Below are 19,413 nucleotides of genomic sequence, written 5' to 3' on the forward strand. Positions count from 1 at the left end.
TAATTCCCAGTTGACATCTGAAAAGATAATTCATCGCTATACCTAGAATACTCTTAGTTTCTGTGATCAGGAACAATGACTTCTCTTAGTATAGGCCCTGGGTAGGCAAACCAAGGCCCAGGGGCCGGATCTGGCCCAATTGCCTTCTAAATCCAGCCCGTGGACGGTCCAGGAATCAGCATGTTTTTACATGAGTAGAATGTGTCCTTTTATTTAAAATGCATCTCTGGGCTATTTGTGGGGCCTGCCTGGTGTTTTTACATGAGTAGATTGTGTGCCTTTATTTAAAATGCATCTCTGGGTTATTTGTGGGGCATAGGAATTCGTTCTCCCCCCCCCCCCCATATAGTCCAGTCGCCCCACAAGGTCTGAGGGACAAGGGGCTGTAACTCAATGTTATAGCCCCTTGCTGTAAAAGTTTGCTGACCCCTAGTATAGGCATTTGTTAATCACCACCCAAGTTGATTATCTGAGGTGAAGGCTGTAAAATGTAGTCTACAATTAATCAATATTAAATGCAATGGTCTTCTGTGATTAACAACAGAGTAACAAACAGGAACTAGTGAGGTGTCAGACAAGGACAAGATGAAAATAAATGTGAGTTAACATGCTCTTTTTAGCATTGCTCTTAAGTTCCCACCTCCTCACCATAAGCTAGCTTTGTTGGCTGAACCATATTAGGAAACCTTTCCAGGGTACACAAGCTCACTTACAAACATAGCACAGGAAGAGGCACCCTGACCAAATTATTCAGGAACAAGTAACCAAATGCACATACTGAAATACCATTAGACACTCAGGAAACAAACACAAATTATTACTGCTTAACTCCCTCCAATCTTTGCTCTTGCATTTATTATATTGTGAACTAACAGAAGCAGTCTTAAATATAATCTACATCAGCCTTTCACGTTGTGCTTCATTTAAAATAAAATTCTTGCACGACCATTTCACAAAGACAGGAGTGAATTTTAGCTGAAGCAATGTGTTGGATTTCAAATACAATGAGTAACAGCAAATCTCAACGCAGATTCAGATAATAGAAATATTAGCACAGACAGCAGATGGGAAATTAGCCAGCTCCTCTGCTTCTAAACTGCTCATTCACCTGCAGTCACATCCATATTCCACCAATATGACCAAAGATTACATTTGTGTGTCAAGCAGCTCATTACATTGCATTAGCAGTAGGATAACATGCACACATTAATCCCTACATCCACCTTTGTACTTCAAGCCACTGTGCTCCTTTTGCTTTCCATTAGCTCAACAACTTACAAACTTCACACTTTACAAGAAAACTGAGTACTCATCTGTCTACTGAAATTGTGAGCAATGTTCCCAGTAATGCCCAAGACAAATTCATCCTCCCTTACACCCCACAAGCAAGCTTGGAAAACACAGCCCAGATTCCCTCCGTAATACACATAATGAGAAAATAACTTACTCCATATCTGCTATGGTAAACTCTGAAAGGTACACATAGCATATAGAATATGCTTGCTAATAATACTCAAAATGTGAAACAGCTATCATAAAAGCAATGCTTAAAGGGAATCTCAGACTTCCTTTGAAATATCACCTCTCGCTGCTCAAGTTTATCTTCTTTCTTCGTTTTAAGCAGGATTCATGCATCTGGACCCCCATGTAGGGGAGAAAATGCTTGGGGTGCCATGTGAAGCCAAGAAACAGCAAGTAGGAAGAGGATTATGTACCTCCTTCCCTGCCACTTTGCTTTCTTCTGAAGCTGCTTTTCAGAATCACAGCTCTGTTTTATGCATCTGTGTAGTTGGCCCCCAAGAGATTTGCTTTAGGGAACTAACTTGAAAACCAAAACCTTGTAATTAACATTTTCCTCATTACACTTTTTGCCTGCAGGTTTCTCTGTCCTCACTGATTTTTGTCATTCAACCACAGCAGGAACTTCTAAATCCCTTCTGTGGCCATCCACTGTCCAAAGAACTATCTTGAATGTGCCAAAAGAACTAAGGCTAGTGAAAGATAACAAATAAATCTGAACAGCCACATTGCTGTTCTTTATGGCTAGGAAAAAGAAAGGAGGAAGTTGCCTTTGTTTTGTTCTATCACCTTACACACATTCTTCATGGTTACATGCTGCAGCATGCTAGAGGCACCAAAGTTTCAGAGTTATGTGTCCAGTTTGTCTTTATATATTGTAATCATATGCACTGAGCTGTGTTTCAGTATTCCAGGCAAAAGCCCCATGGATCGTCAGTAGCCAGTTGCATAATTATTTTAGGTCTCCTGTACAATTTCACTGTTCCCAAGATCCAGTGCAGTGCCAGAAGTCCAAGGCTGAATGTTGCAAACACAGGTTCAAAATTCCAATTCAGCCATCAAGCTTCCTGATTTTTCTAATGCTAGCTTAGTTTTAGATAATTGTATTTAGAATCAGACATCCAAGACACATACAATATCTGTAAGTATACATTAGTTACTAAGGAAAAAAAGTTGCACCACACTGATTAATAAGTTTTGAAAAGAGGATTTTCTATATATTAAAATAGCTTTCAGCCTGTGTATCATTCATCAGTTTAAAAAGCGGTACAGGCAGAGAGTTAAACAACAGAATTTTCATGCTTGAGTATTTGTAGAAACCGATTTTGCTTCCTCTTGTGCTTCATTAGCTACTGAAGCATTACAATAAAGCTAAAACAACAGAAACATTGAAGTAGCTTCAGACTGCCAAGAAAGAATACCACTACATTCCACTCTGGGTGTGTGAAGCAGATTTAAAGGAAGGTTGGGTTGTTTCCAAGACTGCTAATTCCTTGCAGGTATTTAAGTGACAGGAGACAAAACGATCCTTTCTTCAGTGAAGATGGATCTCAATATGTACATCTGATTTTAGAGTATATCTGCCTCCTACTCCAATCTTCCATTTTTGTGAACCTTTAAGGTCCCAATGTGATATTAATGTAGGTATTGCAATTGACATTCTTCCATTGTTCAGTTTTGTCCCTCATCCCTAGCTCTCTGTTGGTGAATGCTGAACTGACTCAATTCAAATAAGGAAAGAGAAGCACTCCTCTGCCCCTTTCCAGTAAAAGCAGGGCAAATACCACAAAAAATTCAATAAAATTTGGCATGAGGAATTACAAGTAATACTTGGTAAAAAATATCATGACATTACAGAAAAACATTTTTTATTATCTCTCTTAGGTTATACTTGAGCTATGTTTGTTCTGTGAAAATTTCCTGTTTGCAAACTTCACTACAGAACAAGTTTCCTGTTTGCACTCTCTCTTTGTGCTGCAATCAATGTTGAAAGTTAAATGCCGTCCTTCTATTTTTTGATATGAATTCACATCAGGAAGAATTAGACATTCAGTATAGTTTCTAAGTTGGAACTGTAGTCACTATGACTATATTCCATTTGATTTGTGCACAGATCTTCATCAATAATTTTAAAAAACTCAATGTAGTAACAGTGACATTTTCCTTCCTCTCTCCAAAAACTGACAATAACAAAAGAATACATTGTCAGGTGGCAAGCATCTTGATATCAAATTAAATGTTATAGACTTCAAAAGGGCAGTGTTCTCCATAGTCACTGCCAAATAATCACACCCATGTTTACCACTTCTTTGAAACTTCCCCCAACACAGTGAAATCACCTTAAAATAGTAATTAATGCAAATCATTAAACCACTGCAGCAGAAGCATTGTGATCTCCACCAGTGCCCCCACCCCCTGCAAATGTCAGTCCTCATCTCAGTATGGAGAACATCCAAGTGAAAGAGTTAATGCTGATACTTAAATGTTAGGCGCCTGGGATTTTTTCAGCCCTGGATCTAATGAATTAACGAAGCAGAGTATTGGCACTCATAAATGTTCTGATATCATTATACTACTAGAAAACAAGGGATATTCAAGGAAACTGGAAAGTGCACAAAAGCACAACCAACACTCCTTACTTCAACTTTCTCATGTCTAATCTAACTCATAACAATCCCTGACCTGCTAACAAATTAGGAAACATTTTGTCACTTTTTTTGTATGCTCCCCGGTAGTAAAGCAGATGTCAAATCAGTCTTGAAAGCGTAGCTTAAGTAAAGGGGGCTAATTTTTTAGTCTGATCAGATTTGTATGCGGGCCATTCTTAACCTTTGCTGGGGTTTATACATGTTTCTTCCTTTTAATTGCTTCACTAGAAGCACTTGGAAAAGGTAATGGAAAGAAAACATTTTTTTCTTCTGCAGTTTACTTAATACTGTCTAGATTAGAAGCCAAAGCCTTGAGCAATTTTAACATCAAAGTCATTGGGTAGCTAGAACAGCAACAGCACAGGGAAGCAGCTGCAGTGATTCATGCTCTGGTAACCTCTTCTTTCTGTTACTGAAACACACAATACATGGGGGAGTCTTTGAAAACCTTGCAGAAATTTCAGTTGATCCAAAATAAGATGGTCAACTAGGACTGGACCTTATGACCATAATACACCAGTACTTGCTTGCTTCCCTCCATCCCGCTCTTTCTTTCTTTTGCACTAGCTTCAAGTATTGTTCTGGGCCCAACTCAAAGTTCCAATATTAAGCTTTTAAAGCCCTAAAAGGTTGCAGACATGTTATCTGAACAATAGTCTCCTTTCACGTAACACCTGCCACATTAAGGACATCAAGGACCTTTTTCAGGTGTTCCACCAAACGAGATCCAGCAGGCAGCAATCCGATTGAAGTTTTTATTGGTTGTTTGCTATAATTGGTTTTAGTGTTTATATTGTGCCTGGGTCACTTTTGAATGGAAAGCCCCTTATTAATCGTAATAGTATCAATAATAAGACTTTTCAGTGGTGGCACCCTAGCTGTACAATGTCTTCTTAGAGAGGCTCCCCTGGCACCCACACTTAGGATTGATTGGGACAAATTTGAAAAAGACTTACTGGTAATTGTCAAAATATATCTATAACTGTTTGTTCCAAAGTATTATTGTCCTAACTGTGTTATTGTTCATTGTCCATTGTTCTTTTTATGCTTTGGAGTACACAACAAGTAATTTTCATATTTGTGGGTCTTTATGCTGACTGTGCTCAATACATAAGGACTTTTATTGCATATTATACTGTATCTTTGAATTGTTTTTATTATGCATGTTGTGTTTTTATCTTGTATTTTTATGCTGTGAACCACCCTGAGATCTATGGATGAAGGTCAGTATACAAATTTAATAAATTCTACTACTACTAATAATACTAACCCAGCCACAAGCCTGACCATATTATTTTAGTTCTCTAGTTGCTTTACTCATTAAAGTAATTTTATTATCATTTGTTGGACACTGCCTGGGGTGATACTAAAGGAAGGGTGATTCATAAACAACAACAACAACAACGGCACACATGCAATAGAGTTTAGCTTACCTGACAACAAATGTATTTCTGAGCCTTAACCACAAACTGAAAATTAAACCAAACTTAGCCCTGACAACTCAGTTATTTATGAGGGGGAAAACTGGTTTTCATAACTTTCAACTGCCAATCAAAAACCACTGTACTATGCAAAGGATTCTGGAACATGTTCTTGGGTACCATTCATATGAGGCATGCACCAGCCCTGTTGGGCTTCACTCTTGCCCCCCCCGAACATAATGTGACTCAGGACACACCCAACACTCCTTCAACTACTGTGGTACCTTTGGATGCGAACGGGAACCGTTCCGGAGCCCTGTACGCATCCTGAAGCGAACGCAACCCGCGTCTGCATGGGTCGCGATTCACCGCTTCCGCGCACGACGTCATTTTGAGCGTCTGCGCATGTGCAAGCAGCGAAACCCGGAAGTAACGGGTTCCATTACTTCCAGGTCGCCGCAGAGTGCAACCTGAAAACGCTCAACCCGAAGTATGACTGTACTCACTGTTTGTGAAGAGAAGGAATGCTAGGTAGCTATCTTCTAAGTTTCTTTGCTCTTTCTGATTTCTCACTGAAAACCCCTCATAAGATTCTAAGGATCAAAGTTCCCCAGAAGACATTGTAAATAAAACATATGCAATGACATAGGTTTTCCTCCTTGCAGACAGGCACACAGACTAAGCAGGCTCCAGCTCTTGCTACAGAGGCCACTTATGGAGCTGCTGCTTTGCACTTGCTGCTGCTACCTGCAAGAGAGAGAAAACTGCCCAGTTACCTATATGGCACTGTGGGCATGTAATTTAATCCAATGCATGTTTGATTTTGTAAGTCAATCAAATTACATTCACTGAGTCAGAGGGCTCCTCCGGATGTTATCTTTGTAGAGTGGGAGCAAGAACACTGCAGTTCAAGTCTAGACTTCTTATATTATGCAAGTGGCATGGGAAGAAGCTGCACAGTTTGCAGCAGTTCCCATGTAGTGAAGCCAACCAAGAGGATGCCCCAAGTATGACTGCAAAGTACGCTCTCTTTTGTTCCTGCAAGCGTAAGTCCTAGCCAATAATTCAGATAACGCTAAATACAAATATCCATGTTATTTTACACAAACTTGTATAAACGAAGCCAAACCATTAGTTAACAAAAAAGGGAAAATATACTCTGTTTTTAAGGTAAAGGTAAGAAGAATTTAAGAAATTTCAGTTGCTACCATCTCTTGAATTTCATGTGCAGGCATAGCTTGAAAGGGAACTGCTGTTTTTATATGTTGTGAAGTAGTACGGGGGTGGGTGGGGGGTGGATGTGCCACTGTAGCCCTAGTTGCCAGGTATAAGTTATCCACACATTGTCCATAAATCCACATAAATGGGCTTCAATGTTTAGCATTCAAAAAAGAACATCACTCACAACACTGTTTTGTCATTCTCTGGTGGGGACAGTACCCTGTCTGAAAAATTTCTTAGGCCTATGCGAGCATTTCCGTTTCTCTCTTGCCGTAGTTCTGGGACAGGCAAGTACATTTTATTACAGAAGGAGACAAAGTGGCATCCTCCTCCTGCTTCCGCACCCAAGCATCAGGCTTTCGATACTATAGTTCCAAGACTATTTCAACAACCCTGAGCAGAGTTTAGAAAAATCTTAACTTGTATTAGGAAAACAACATTCTCTTTTGTTAAAAACACTTCTTCACTTTCCTTAAGAAACTCACTTCATTTAAAAAAAGAAAGAAAGAAAAACCCTAAATATCTACCATGCTAGAAGAGAGCCTGCCAAGTGAAGTCTTGGTACACAATAGCATTTACAGGAACATAAAGAAAGCACAATAAAATAAATTGGCAGTACTTGAGATACAAACAACTTCAAGCATCATCAAGACATTTCAACATCTTCACTTCCTTCCCAGTTCAGACAAATGTATGACACAAGGTTACAATAAATTGTGATGACATTCAAAAACTTTAAAAAAAACCCCACATTTCCTAAGAACTGAAGCTTGCCAAACTAGTGTCTCTTAAATTACTCCTCAGCAGGGACCCACAAATTCGTCTACCACACTTTCTGATGAGACCATCAGCTGGTGTCTTCCTCTGAACCTGTCAGATGGGGGAGTGATTTTTCCTGTGGATGCACTATACTTTCGGGACACCAGAGTGCCTCAGAAATGCAGCCGAATTCAGGGAAGATCTTCACTCCACTCTCTAGCTCCAAGGTGGAGAAGGCAGCTATGGTTGAAGGGAAAACTGATCCCTTCCCTACTTCTACACTATGAGCTGGGGAAAGGAGCAGGAGGTTATGATTGTACAGCACACAAAGAAAATCCTAGCAGTTTCAAAACGTTTTTGGTTAGCTAAGGCTTGGAAATTTGGGGATCCAAATGTGTGGAGCTCTGCTCATCAGACACTATTACATTTTAAATTACCGTGTACTGTAAGTTGAGTATAGCCATTCAGGAAGAATCTAAAGACCAACATATCTCAACCATTTTTGCTTTTTTCAGTCCCTGGACTTTTGATACTAGAGTGGTGACTCTTGCTTACAGGCCTAGAATAAAAATGTTATTTCAAATAACAAATAAGTATAGGTATACTGATACTGAAACACGGAATTTAGTAAACAAAAAAAGCTATGTACTAAATAGATTCAATTGTTTGTATTATCTGTATAGTAGCAGAGCTTACAAAATTCTACAAAGCCAATGGGGGGCAGACCTAACATGGACAGGTGTACATTCACACACATGTACCCGAAAAGTGAATGTCAACTCTATGATGCAATTCTTCAGCATAGGACAACAATTAAAAACTGAGAATCTCATCAATCCCCCACCCTTTAATATAAAGATTTTTTTTAAAAAAGTATGTCCAAATATTGAACAAAATTTAAACCAGACAGAGGCCTTGTATAAAAATTCAGCTCCTCAGCACTAATATGCTAATATTCAGGGGGAAACCACCACTTTGAATGAAATATTCAATAGAAAGTGTCAATGTACCACTCAAGCTGGTCTTGCATATACATTTTATAGGAAAGGAGAACTACGGTAATACATGAGAAGACCTTTTGTCAGCAGAAGGCTGTGCTGGTTTTTTCTACTTTAAGTTAATTATAGAATACATCCTAGCAACTAACATTAGGCTCAAACAGGATCAGCACACCAGCCACGATTACCGTATATACGATTAGCAATTCTTACGTAAAGTTTCGTGGAAGAGGAGCACATTACTGGAAAGCAATGCATTCACTCTCTCTTAAATCCAATAATGGACTTTTATTCTTATTCATAGGCACAACTATTTTCTTATTACACCTCACCACTTATTTTAAAACAGAGATAAGCATATGAGTGCAATATTTCATCTTCTAAAGCCCAAAAGGCTTTTGTAAAATAGCACAAATTTCTAAAGAGATACAAATTTTTATTATTTTGTTAAAAGTCTTCTTTCTTCCCCTATTCCTCTTTTTTAAAAGAGTGAGGTAGTTACTTACAGCCACACAACTTTCCCCAGGAAATTCAGCATTCGTAGAGCAGCGCCCAAAGTACAGATTCAGACACAAAGAAACTAGACATTACCAGAGCCTAAGAGTCATTTCACCACCCACACCACCCGCTAAAAGGAGGTTTCAGAGACATGGCATAAATAAAGATTGTGTTCCGTTATATCATCAAGCCCCAGAATTCTCTTTAGTAGCTGCCCCCAATGCAGACACAGGACAGGCACATCTGCATTTGAGAATCCATGTTCCCCACTGGTCTTCAACTAGTGGTTTGGGACATAGCCTGGACTAAGACAGGTTAGCACAGCAGTGCAATGACTGCAGAAACAAAAGGTAAAATAATAATAACAATAGGGTCGCTGAATGTTTGTGTGAGTTAAAAGAGGGTCACAGATCACCAAAAACTGCTGCAACTAGCCCATCCTCCAGCAACTTTGAGCGTTCTGGCATCTCCACCACAGCTTTGTCCTGACAAGTTTCCCAGGCGATGATGGGATTTCTTCCCAGGATTTCTCCCCCCACCGTCACCCTTGGGAATCTAATCCTCTGCAGGAATTTTTTTCGGGGGGGGGGGGAGAGAGAGACGAAGAGAGTGGCTGTCAGTCTCCATCCACAGATGCTCCCGCAGAAAACAGGGCTCAAGCATCTTCGCCCTCCGCCCTTTTGCCCCAAATCCACCCAAACCGTCGCCGTCTGTACTCGGCGGCTCTTTTATTATTTTCCAGAAGCCGCCCCCCACCCCACCCACCCCCCGGGCTCCGCAGAGCAGGTGTGCGTGTCTGGAAAGGGGAAAGCCCAGGAACTCTTGACAGCCCCCCCCCCCATGCCTGCCTGCCTTCCGCGCTTGGCTAACAAAGAACCAAAGGAGGTGGGGAGGGGTGGAGAGAAGGACGCGCCTTCAGCCCCACCGCCAGCCCCCTCCCCACACCCCACACTTTCCTCGCCCGCCCTCCCCTCCCCACCCCCTTTCCCGGCAGCGGCTCGCTCACCCAGCCGCGGCTGGTTCCGGGAAGAAGGCGGCCCCTTCTTCTTCTTCTACCTCCTCCTCTTCGCTCCAAGGCACTGAGAGGCTGGGCTGCCGCCGCTGCCGCTGCCGCTGCAAGGCCCGCGTGCCCTCGTCTGCCTGGCCCTGGTTACGGCAGGGGAGGGACCCGTCTCCTCTTGGCGCAGGGCTCGGCCAATGCAACATTCGCGGCCGCCAGGGGAAATAAACAAACAAGCGAGGGGTTTTAAATAGATAGAAATGCCAAGGCTAAAGTAGCTCCGGGGCAACGTCGCGAGGGCGGCGGCGAAGGCGAGGGCACTTCCCCCCCCTTCCTCCTCTCGTCTCCTCAGTCCGACCCTTCTTCTTCGCTCTGACTCCGCTGCCGAGTCCCGCTTCCTTCTTCGCCGCCGCCGCCGCCGCCGCCGCCACAAGCAACAGCCGCTCTCGGTCGTTGCTCCGCCTGCGCTCTAGCGCGAGCTCGCCTCACGCGCCGGGCCTGGCGAGTGGGAGGGGAGGGAGGCGGGGAAAACAGGGCGGCCTTCCCTCCCTCGGCGAGGGTTTAAAGGGGCAGAGGCAGAGCAGCTGCTCCTGCCGCCTGCAGGGTCGAAGTTAGAACCCCGGCGGGAGGGAAAGGATTGATCGGGGCGAGGCTCCCCAGACCGGAGGAATACAAGGAAAGGGAGGAGCCTCGCCGGCCGGCCTTAACAACGCGGGAGATCAGCCAGCGCCTTCCCGCACGTGGACTGCCGCCTCCCCGCTCTCTTCGCGCGGCCTCGGCGGCTGTGGGAAGGAGAGGAGGAGCAGGAGGAGCAGCTCCCTCCTCCGGGGCGGGGAATATGGGAGGAAGGGAAACAGGCAGGAGGAAGCGGGGTGGCTCCGTTCTCTTCCCATGTGCCAGGTTGCCCACTTTGCGCCCTGTGGCTTTGGGGTATTTTCGTCTCTTCTCATATTGTGCCTTAACTCTGAGCGCAGGGGGACTTGACTTCTCTCCCCCTCCCCCGCTTTATTTATTTCTCCTCTTCAGCGTTAAATGGGCCAGGGTTGTCAGAGGAGTCAAGCTTCCGAATGCAAAATGTTATATACGCTAGAGAACAAGTTGGCAGTTGTGGTTTCTGTCGCCAACCCCACCCTTTCCACAATATTGCCCTATCCTTTCTGTCCTCCATTTTCTCTTTTGCCACTTTGTATTCGTCCCTTTTATCGGATCAACCTGCATATCCATTCCATGTCCATTTCCCCCCATTCTTTGCTCGCAACCCATCCTCACCCAGTGCCTGACTGGACTTCTGCTGTAGAAAGTCAAATTTCTGGATAAGTTATTTCCCTCGCTTTATCAAATGAAAATTCCGAGTCCCCTATCTAAATAAAACACTATTTAGCATCCAGAAACACACTTTTGTGAGAGAAACCGCCAACACTAATAATTGCTGCTTTTGTCACTAATTTCCCAAACAGGTGCAGCAAGAGGCCCTCTGAGGTGCTTTTCATACAGCTTTTAATCTGATATCTTTGTCACTGGTTTTGAAAGACTACACATTTGTTCTTCCGCTTTGTTTTCCTGTTATCTCAAACTCAAAAGAAGTGCTTAAGGCTTGACAATCTGAAAGTACACAAGCCTTTGCAGAATCAGAAGCCCACAGATTCTTTGTACCAGGAATGAGGAACTTGTGGTCTCCAGATTCTCCCAAACTACAGCTCCCATCTTTTCTGGCCACTGGCCATCCTGGGGCTGTATCCAATTACCGTAAGTCCATCCCAAGAGTAGACTCAAAATTAATGAACCTAAATTAGTCATGTCTATTAACTTCATTCGGTCTGTTCTGAGTAGGACCAGCACTGGATACCACCTCAAAGCCACAGGTTCTGCTCTATATTCTTGCTCATCTGGTGTGTTCATGAGTTAAATTACACTTTGATCACACTCTTTTTTCCAGTGCTCAAATCAACCAAGGTGAAACTGGGGGAAAAAACTGTCAGAAAGATGTATCTTTTATGAAGGCCTGTTTTGTATTCATTAGGGGAGGGGTGTAATATTTGATACATTTATGTATATTATTCTGTGTGTTCATAATAAAAGGTAAATAAATTTCCTTAGTGGCAAGGCGATTATGATGGTATCACCATATTTAAAATTAGCTACACAGCTTAGGTCCAAGCTATCTGAAAGAATGTTTTGGCTCATATGCAAATACCTGGGTTTTGAAATCTTTCTTTGTTTACCTATGCAAGACACTGTTTCTTAGCACCCACAATTGTTTGGGTTTCATATTGGGTATTTGTGTCTGGAGTCCCAAGGCAAGGACTATCCCTCCTCTGAAGTCTAAGTGTGCAAACATAAGGCTACAGAGATGTAGTTCCCTGCCAAGCGGCCTTTCATCTGAGCAAATTCTCCCTCATGGTAGTGTCCTGTGTACACCATATCCTGTGATCTTGTGTTGCAACATGGGTGGGACGGTTGTCAATTCAGGGATGTCTGTAAAAAAATGTTTTAAATCCCTCCTATTACATCAGGTTTGAGCTGATGTAGAATCACAGTGTCAACAACAGTGTGGCACTTCAAGTCAACCATGTCAAGAGCCTGATGTGTCTCGCTGTTCCTACTGCCTGACCGTGTCACCTGCCCTGTCTACTGGAAATTCCCCATGGGCAGGCAAGAATCCATTGGGTAACTGGCCACGTCCTACCACGAGAAAAATTATTCATTTGGAAAGCCCCATATGATTATGACATGGCATGAACTAGGTTTTCTTTTTTAATATATCCTCATTCTTTCTCCTTTTGTCTTTTCTTGTCTCTCCTAAAACATAGTTTTTAATGAGCTAAGAATGACAGTGTAAAAAAGAACCGATTCCAAAGAAATGGAAAATAACAGCAAGGAAAAACCAAATACATAGACAGCACAAAGGAGACATGTGATACCACATGCCAAATATACCCCAAAAGGCCATGAAATCTTTCAAGTCCTGCTGCATCAATCTCTTAAGGAAGATGGGAAGTGTTAGATGAAAGTCAGACGACTGCATCATCTGGCTCAGTATTTGTCTATAATGGTTGCCAGCAGCTCTCCAGAGTTGCAGGCAGGGGTTTTTCCTAGCTCAACCAGGAGATGCCAGGAATTGAACCCAGGGACCTTCAGCATCCTTAATAAACTACAGCTCTGGGCGGGAAATTGGGGAGACGCTATGACTGTTTAAAGTGGTATAGTGCTTTAAATGTATGGTGTGCATGAGGCTAATATTTTACATCCTAACAACTAAGCATACTCAGGGTTGCTTGTAATAAGCAGACTGTGCAAGAATACCCATAAAGAACATACACCTGCATTTCATGTATTTCAAACTTTCAAGAACAGTAGGTGCACACAAAGTGCAAGTTTGATTCATATGGTTCAGTGAAAGCTAAGAGGACTCCTCCCATTTGGCTTCCTGACAGGCACTTTGCTTGTTCCTTAATAATAAACATACTCCAAATGCAATTCAGCAGCCCTTTAGAAACCAGTCATTTCCTGCATTTTACACGTGTGTATTGCAAACATAAAAACATATGCTAAAAATGACCAGGGGCCAGGGAGGGAGAGGACAGGTTGCCTGTAAGTGCTGCCCTTTTAGCAGCCTTGATGACACAATGTCAGCCTGTGCACCTTCTAGGATAGCATTAAATTCACAGGTTCCTGCTTAAAAAACACCCTGAGCCTTTATAAATAAAATGAAAAAGAGAGAGAGAGAGTGAGAGTGTGTGTGTGTGTGTGTGTGTGGAGAAAACACACAATGTATAAGTATGCACAAAATGGCAGGAAACATTTTGGTTGTGTATGTCGTCCAGAGTGGCTGGGGCAACCCAGCCAGATGGGCAGGGTATTATTATTATTATTATTATTATTATTATTATTATTATTCCTGACTGAAGTATAAATAGCAATGACAAGGAAGGCTAATGTAACACACAGGAAGCTTGCTTGTCTGAAAAAAGAGACAATGCACATACTTTTGTAAACCAATAAAATCTTTAATTTTAAAAAAATTACCGTATTTTTCGCTCTATAAGACGCACCAGACCACAAGACGCACCTAGTTTTTGGAGGAGGAAAACAAGAAAAAAAATATTCTGAATCTCAGAAGCCAGAACAGCAAGAGGGATTGCTGCGCAGTGAAAGCAGCAATCGCTCTTGCTGTTCTGGCTTCTGGGATAGCTGCACAGCCTGCATTCACACCATAAGACGCACACAGATTTCCCCTTACTTTTTGGGAGGGAAAAAGTGAGTCTTATAGAGCAAAAAATACGATATATAAAAAAAGAAAGCTTGCTTGAATTTGTTCCAAGGACATGACTACATGCTTGCTGTCAACAACACATTACCTATTCTAAATGCTCTGTGTATAAACATCATCTATTCAGAGGCAGGAAACAGCTGTATTATCCACTTACTAGATGATTTCTACTGAGACAGGAAAGCAAAAGGTGAAAGAGCTGCACAAGATTTCCCTTGCTGTTTGTAGCATACCCTCCAGCATTTCTCCAATGAAAATAAGGACGTCCCATTCCATAATGATAATTTTACTATTTATACCCCACACATCTCACTGGGTTGTCCCAGCCACTCTGGGCAGCTTCCAACATATATAAAAACATAATGAAACATTAAACATTTTTTTTAAAACCCACTTCCCTATACATCAAGGATGTCCAACTCCCAAGAGATTGCAGTCTACTCCTGGAATAAAAAAACTGGCAGTGATCTACCCATTTTTGGGGTGGAGGATCCAAAGTTGTTGAGCTTTTGGGGGGGCAGGCCAAAGTTGCTTTTTTTTAAAAGGGGGAGCAACATAGTTTTCCTGCTTTGGGGGGGCACGCCATAAATCGCTCACAAACCAATATACGCTCGGTAGCTCTCACCTACGACACGGCTTCATGCCCACTGGGGCCATCGCAGGGAAGCAGGAGAACAGCCTAAGGACTGTTCCAAGAACAGCCTAAGGACGGCCAATGCCATGGGTAGACCGGCACTGTTGGGGATCCAAGAAGCCTCCTGATGGAGTGAACTTGTGGCAGCCTGCTGGCAGGGACTTCCTAAACACCAATGTACCAGGGTTCCAGCGGCCTAGCAACAACCGACTCACGCCAGGTCAGGATGGCATGCACACGGATGCTCTTTTTCCACCGTGGAGGAAAATGAGCCAGTGATTCACCGCAATCACAATCACCTGGGGGTCGACCTGTTGATCACGGTCAACTGATTGGACAACCCTGCTATACAGGATTGCCTTCAGACGGTTTGGGGGGTAAGATAACTCCATACCCTCCAACATTTCTCCAATGAAAATAGGGACATCCTAAGGAAAAGTAGGACATTCTGGAATCAAATCAGAAATCGGGGCAGCTTCTCTAAATCAGGGACGTCCCTGGAAAATAGGGACACTTGGAGGGTCTGTTGTAAGCAGTACAGTGGTACCTCGGGTTACATATGCTTCAGGTTACAGACTCCACTAACCCAGAAATATTACCTCGGGTTGAGAACTTTGCTTCAGGATGAGAACAGAAATCGTGCTCCAGCGGCATGGCAGCAGCAGGAGGCCCCATTAGCTAAAGTGGTGCTTCAGGTTAAGAACAGTTTCAGGTTAAGAATGGACCTCTAGAACGAATTAAGTACTTAACTCAAGGTACCACTGTATATGCTTTAGTTTGATTTGTGTCTTCGTTCTGCAACAAGAAGCAAAAATGCAGAGGAGAGGACTGCAGGGGGTCTCTCTACCACATGTAGAGACTCCCTAGGTTTTGCAGGGAAAACGGGGGTGTCAAAACTACCTCCTGCCTCACATCCAAAACCATCCAAGGCTGACGGCTGGATGTGCGTGCCGCCCTCATGCTGCCAGGAAGGGAACCATGGCAGCGGAGAGATGCACAGGCAGAAGCTGTCAGCCAGCTGGCACTGGGAGTTTGGCTGAAGGAAGGCAATGAAGCAGACAAGCACTTGCTTCCCTCTAGCTTGGGGCCTAATGGGGAAGAAAGGACCTGGCTGTGGAAAATAAACAGCTTCCTATCTTCCAAGCCTAAATTCCCACCCAAACAGACCCTTTAAGTCAGTGTTCATCAATGTTTTCAGACCTGGAACCCAACTGTAATTCAAACATACATTTGGGGGCCCATTCTCTCTCTCTCTCTCTCTCTCTCTCTCTCTCTCTCTCTCTGTGTGTGTGTGTGTACACCATATATTTGAATGCTGGTAGTGCCGCTGTTTTGACCCATCTTAGCTCAGGCCACAACCCTGTACTGGCTCGCAACACACCTGCCGGAGATCAATGCTTTAAGCTGTGAAATGAGGCCAGCAATTTTAGAGTTTAAAGGTTCATGGGGGTGCGGTGAGGTGCAGTGGGGTGGGGAAATTGGTCATGGAGGGAATGCTTGAAGATTCACATTCAGAACAACCTGTCAATAATGATGTCAGTTGATTGGCAAGATGTGAGTGGTGATGTGGTCTAAACCACTGAGCCTCTTGGGCTTGCCAATTGGAAGGTCAGCAGTTCGAATCTGCGTGACGGAGTCAGCTCCTGTTGCTCTGTCCCAGGTTCTGCCAACCTAGCAGTTTGAAAGCATACTAATGCAAGTAGATAAATGGGTACTGCTGCAGCGGGAAGGTAAACAGCGTTTCTGTGTGCTCTGGCACTCGTCATGATGTCCCTCTGTGCCAGAAATGGTTTAGTCATGCTGGCCATATGACCCAGAAAACTCTCTGTGGACAAATGCTGACTCCCTTGGCCTGAAAAGTGATATGAGCACTGCACCCCATAGTTGCTTTTGATAATAACAATAACCGTCTAGGGGTCCTTTAGCTTTACCTTTTTACCAGTTGATTGGCAGGTGTGTTGTCCTGGCCACCTGACAAAGTTGGCCCATGATCTGGCCCACCCTACCCAAAAGGTTCCTGAAAGTTTTCACAATGCCCCAAGGCCTTCAGAGGAACAAAAGAGAGCCTTTGGCTCTGAGGGATTCTGAGTAACTCACCACTCCTATCTTCTCAATAAGCAGTGGCAAGATAAAAAAAAATGCCAAAAGGCAAAACACATGCTATATGTACAGAAGAATATGAGAAAATAAGAAGAGCCTTGCTGAGGTCTATTGAATCCAGCATGCCATTCTCCCCGTGGCCTCGGGGAATCCCACAAACAGGAATTGAATGCAACAGCACTCCTCCCAGAAACTGGTATTCGGAGACATCCCTGAAGTTGTAGTCAGTGTTTCAGATGGAAATCAGATTAAAATCTGAGGTTTCCCCCCACCCCCAACTGCTTAACCTGATCCAGGAAGCAATTTCATGGGCGTCAACTGCTCAAAAGTTCTACCAACCATGCCAATCCCGCTTTGTCAATACACCTTCTATTTTTAGCAAATATAGACTAATATAAACATTTAGCCTTTTCAGATCTCGGTGTGGGAAAAGGCACACTGCTTGGGGAGTGTTCTCAAAGCCTTGGAAGTAATTGCTATGGTTGGCTCTTGAGCTTTCCTCCTAGATGAATGGTATTGCCATTCATAACAACCAAAAGGAACTTTAATGTAATGCATGACAATGACAGTGCGTTCTAACAAAGTACTAATGTGGTGACACACACAATAATGCCATTTGTTCAAGGTACCACCATGAGTTTTTTATTTTGGAGCGCTTCAGGTGGCAAACCTATTCGCCTTTCAGCCCTTGTTCAATTGTTTGAAAGTTGGTTGATTGAAAAATTAAAAATATAGTAACTAATATCTGATCAGTGAGTGCCCTCTAGTGATGAAAAATATTTAAATCCTCTGCCTATAGATTGGAAATCCCCTATGACATCTGCCTGTTTACAGTTTCTAAGCACCGCCCTTTAAACCCAAATGTGAAATCTTATCTGGATCTGACTCAGTGTAAAATCTGTGTTTCTTCCTCCAGAATTAAGCACAATGCAAGCTGGGCTGAGCAATCCTATATTCATATTAACCCAGCACAGGAGATATGCCACCACTGCACTGGTAGAACGGCCTCTATATCCAATCCATGCTCAGACCAGGGCAACAGGATAACACCCTAGCAGAAAATGCAGTAGCCAATCAGGAACTATACTGGCAATAATGCCCACAAGCTGCCTATGCAGGGACAGACAATGAACTCATGACAATCAGAACATAGCATGACTAGTGGCTGTTGCATGTGCTGAGGTGCTGGTGTCTGTCAGGGCTGGTTCAGCATGAAGACTCAGGGATGAATAATAAAGTTAATTCTTTATTCAAGGCAATAGAACACACACAAACTTACGGCAGACCCTCCAAGTGTCTCTATTTTGCAGGGACAGTCCCAGATTTACAGAAGCCATCCCAATTTCTGATTTGATCCTGAAATGTCCCGCTTTTCCTTAGAATGTCCGTATTCTCATCCGAGAAATATTGGAGGGTATGGTAGGATTTTCATCAGAAAAATGTTGGAGAGTAAGGAGTTATCTGACCCCAAGCCACCTGAAGGCAGCCCTGTATAGGAAAGGTTTTTATAAAATGTTTAATATGTAATTTTTATTATTATTTTTATACATGTTGGAAGCCACCCAGAGTGGCTGGGCAACCCAGTCAGATGGGTGGGATATAAATAGTAAAATTATGATTATGATTATTATCATGGAATAGGACATCCCTATTTGGAGGGATGTTGGAGGGTATGCTAGGGTATGACTGGCCCTGGTAAAGACATTCACAGAACTAGAGTTCTGGATCTCCCACTTCCTGCTAAGCCTCCTCCCCACCCATGTGTCTTCCCAGCAGTCTTAAACTCCGCTGGAGAGGGGCCCTCTGAGCTCTCTGCTCTGTAACATGCAACACCCTCTGAGTCCTCCTCAGAGACAAGCGGGGAGGAGAGCTAAATACAGTAGGACCTGCCTGCTCCTGTGAATCTGTCTCAGCTTCAGCCCCCACCTCCTCCTCAGCTTCCTGTTCTATGTCTGCAGTGTTTTCCTTCTCTCTCTCACTCAAGCCTGTTTATTGTTCAGCATCCCCCCCATTCCTCCTCTGTCTTCATTGTCCCACTACCACTCTCCCAGCTCAGAGCTCTTCTCTTCTGAGGCTTCCCTGGGGTCTTCGGGCTGGAGCTCCCCACCATTCCTCACCATTCAGCCAGTCCCTGACGGTGTCCTCATCACCCTGAGTTCATAGGCTCTTTCTCTATGGACAACATATGAGCATTATCATCAGCTGAGTCTATGGTGGGTTGCCACTAGTGGTGTATTGTGGGTTGCCAGGGGCATGTCTGTCCCTTTTTATACCATTTCTGTATTTTCTGGTTGTGTACTTTGCCCTTCCTTCCTATGATAAGTTTGTCCAGGATATTGTAGCCATTCAGCCAACAGCGCTATCTTCTCTCAAAGCATAATTATAGTTATGAGTTGCTCTGCAAATTACTTCCTTCCTGTCAACATTGAACGTGAGCTTTCAGAGTAGCTTTTACTGTTGTCTAATCCAAGAATGGGGAATGTGTGGCCCTCCAGCTCCTAAACTGTGACACTCCTTTCTTCACATGGCAACTATATTTTCTGCGCTCTATGATTTTACACACTG

The 19,413-nt window shown here is 43.3% G+C and overlaps 1 protein-coding gene across 2 annotated transcripts in view; it reads right to left on the bottom strand.

Annotated features, from left to right (window-relative positions):
- SUSD6 (sushi domain containing 6) overlaps window positions 1-10,577 on the bottom strand; it is a 56,107-nt gene extending 45,530 nt beyond the window's left edge. Inside the window, exon 1 of one of the 2 annotated variants that reach the window (XM_080995625.1) lies at window positions 9,851-10,577. The gene's annotated coding sequence lies outside the window, so the exon portion shown is untranslated. The remainder of the gene's footprint in view (window positions 1-9,850) is intronic. The other variant, XM_080995623.1, reaches the window with a different exon arrangement.
- Window positions 10,578-19,413: the final 8,836 nt, after the last annotated feature.

This window comes from Podarcis pityusensis, assembly GCF_964106645.2.
Source record: "Podarcis pityusensis genome assembly, chromosome: 1".
Lineage (NCBI taxonomy): Eukaryota > Metazoa > Chordata > Lepidosauria > Squamata > Lacertidae > Podarcis > Podarcis pityusensis.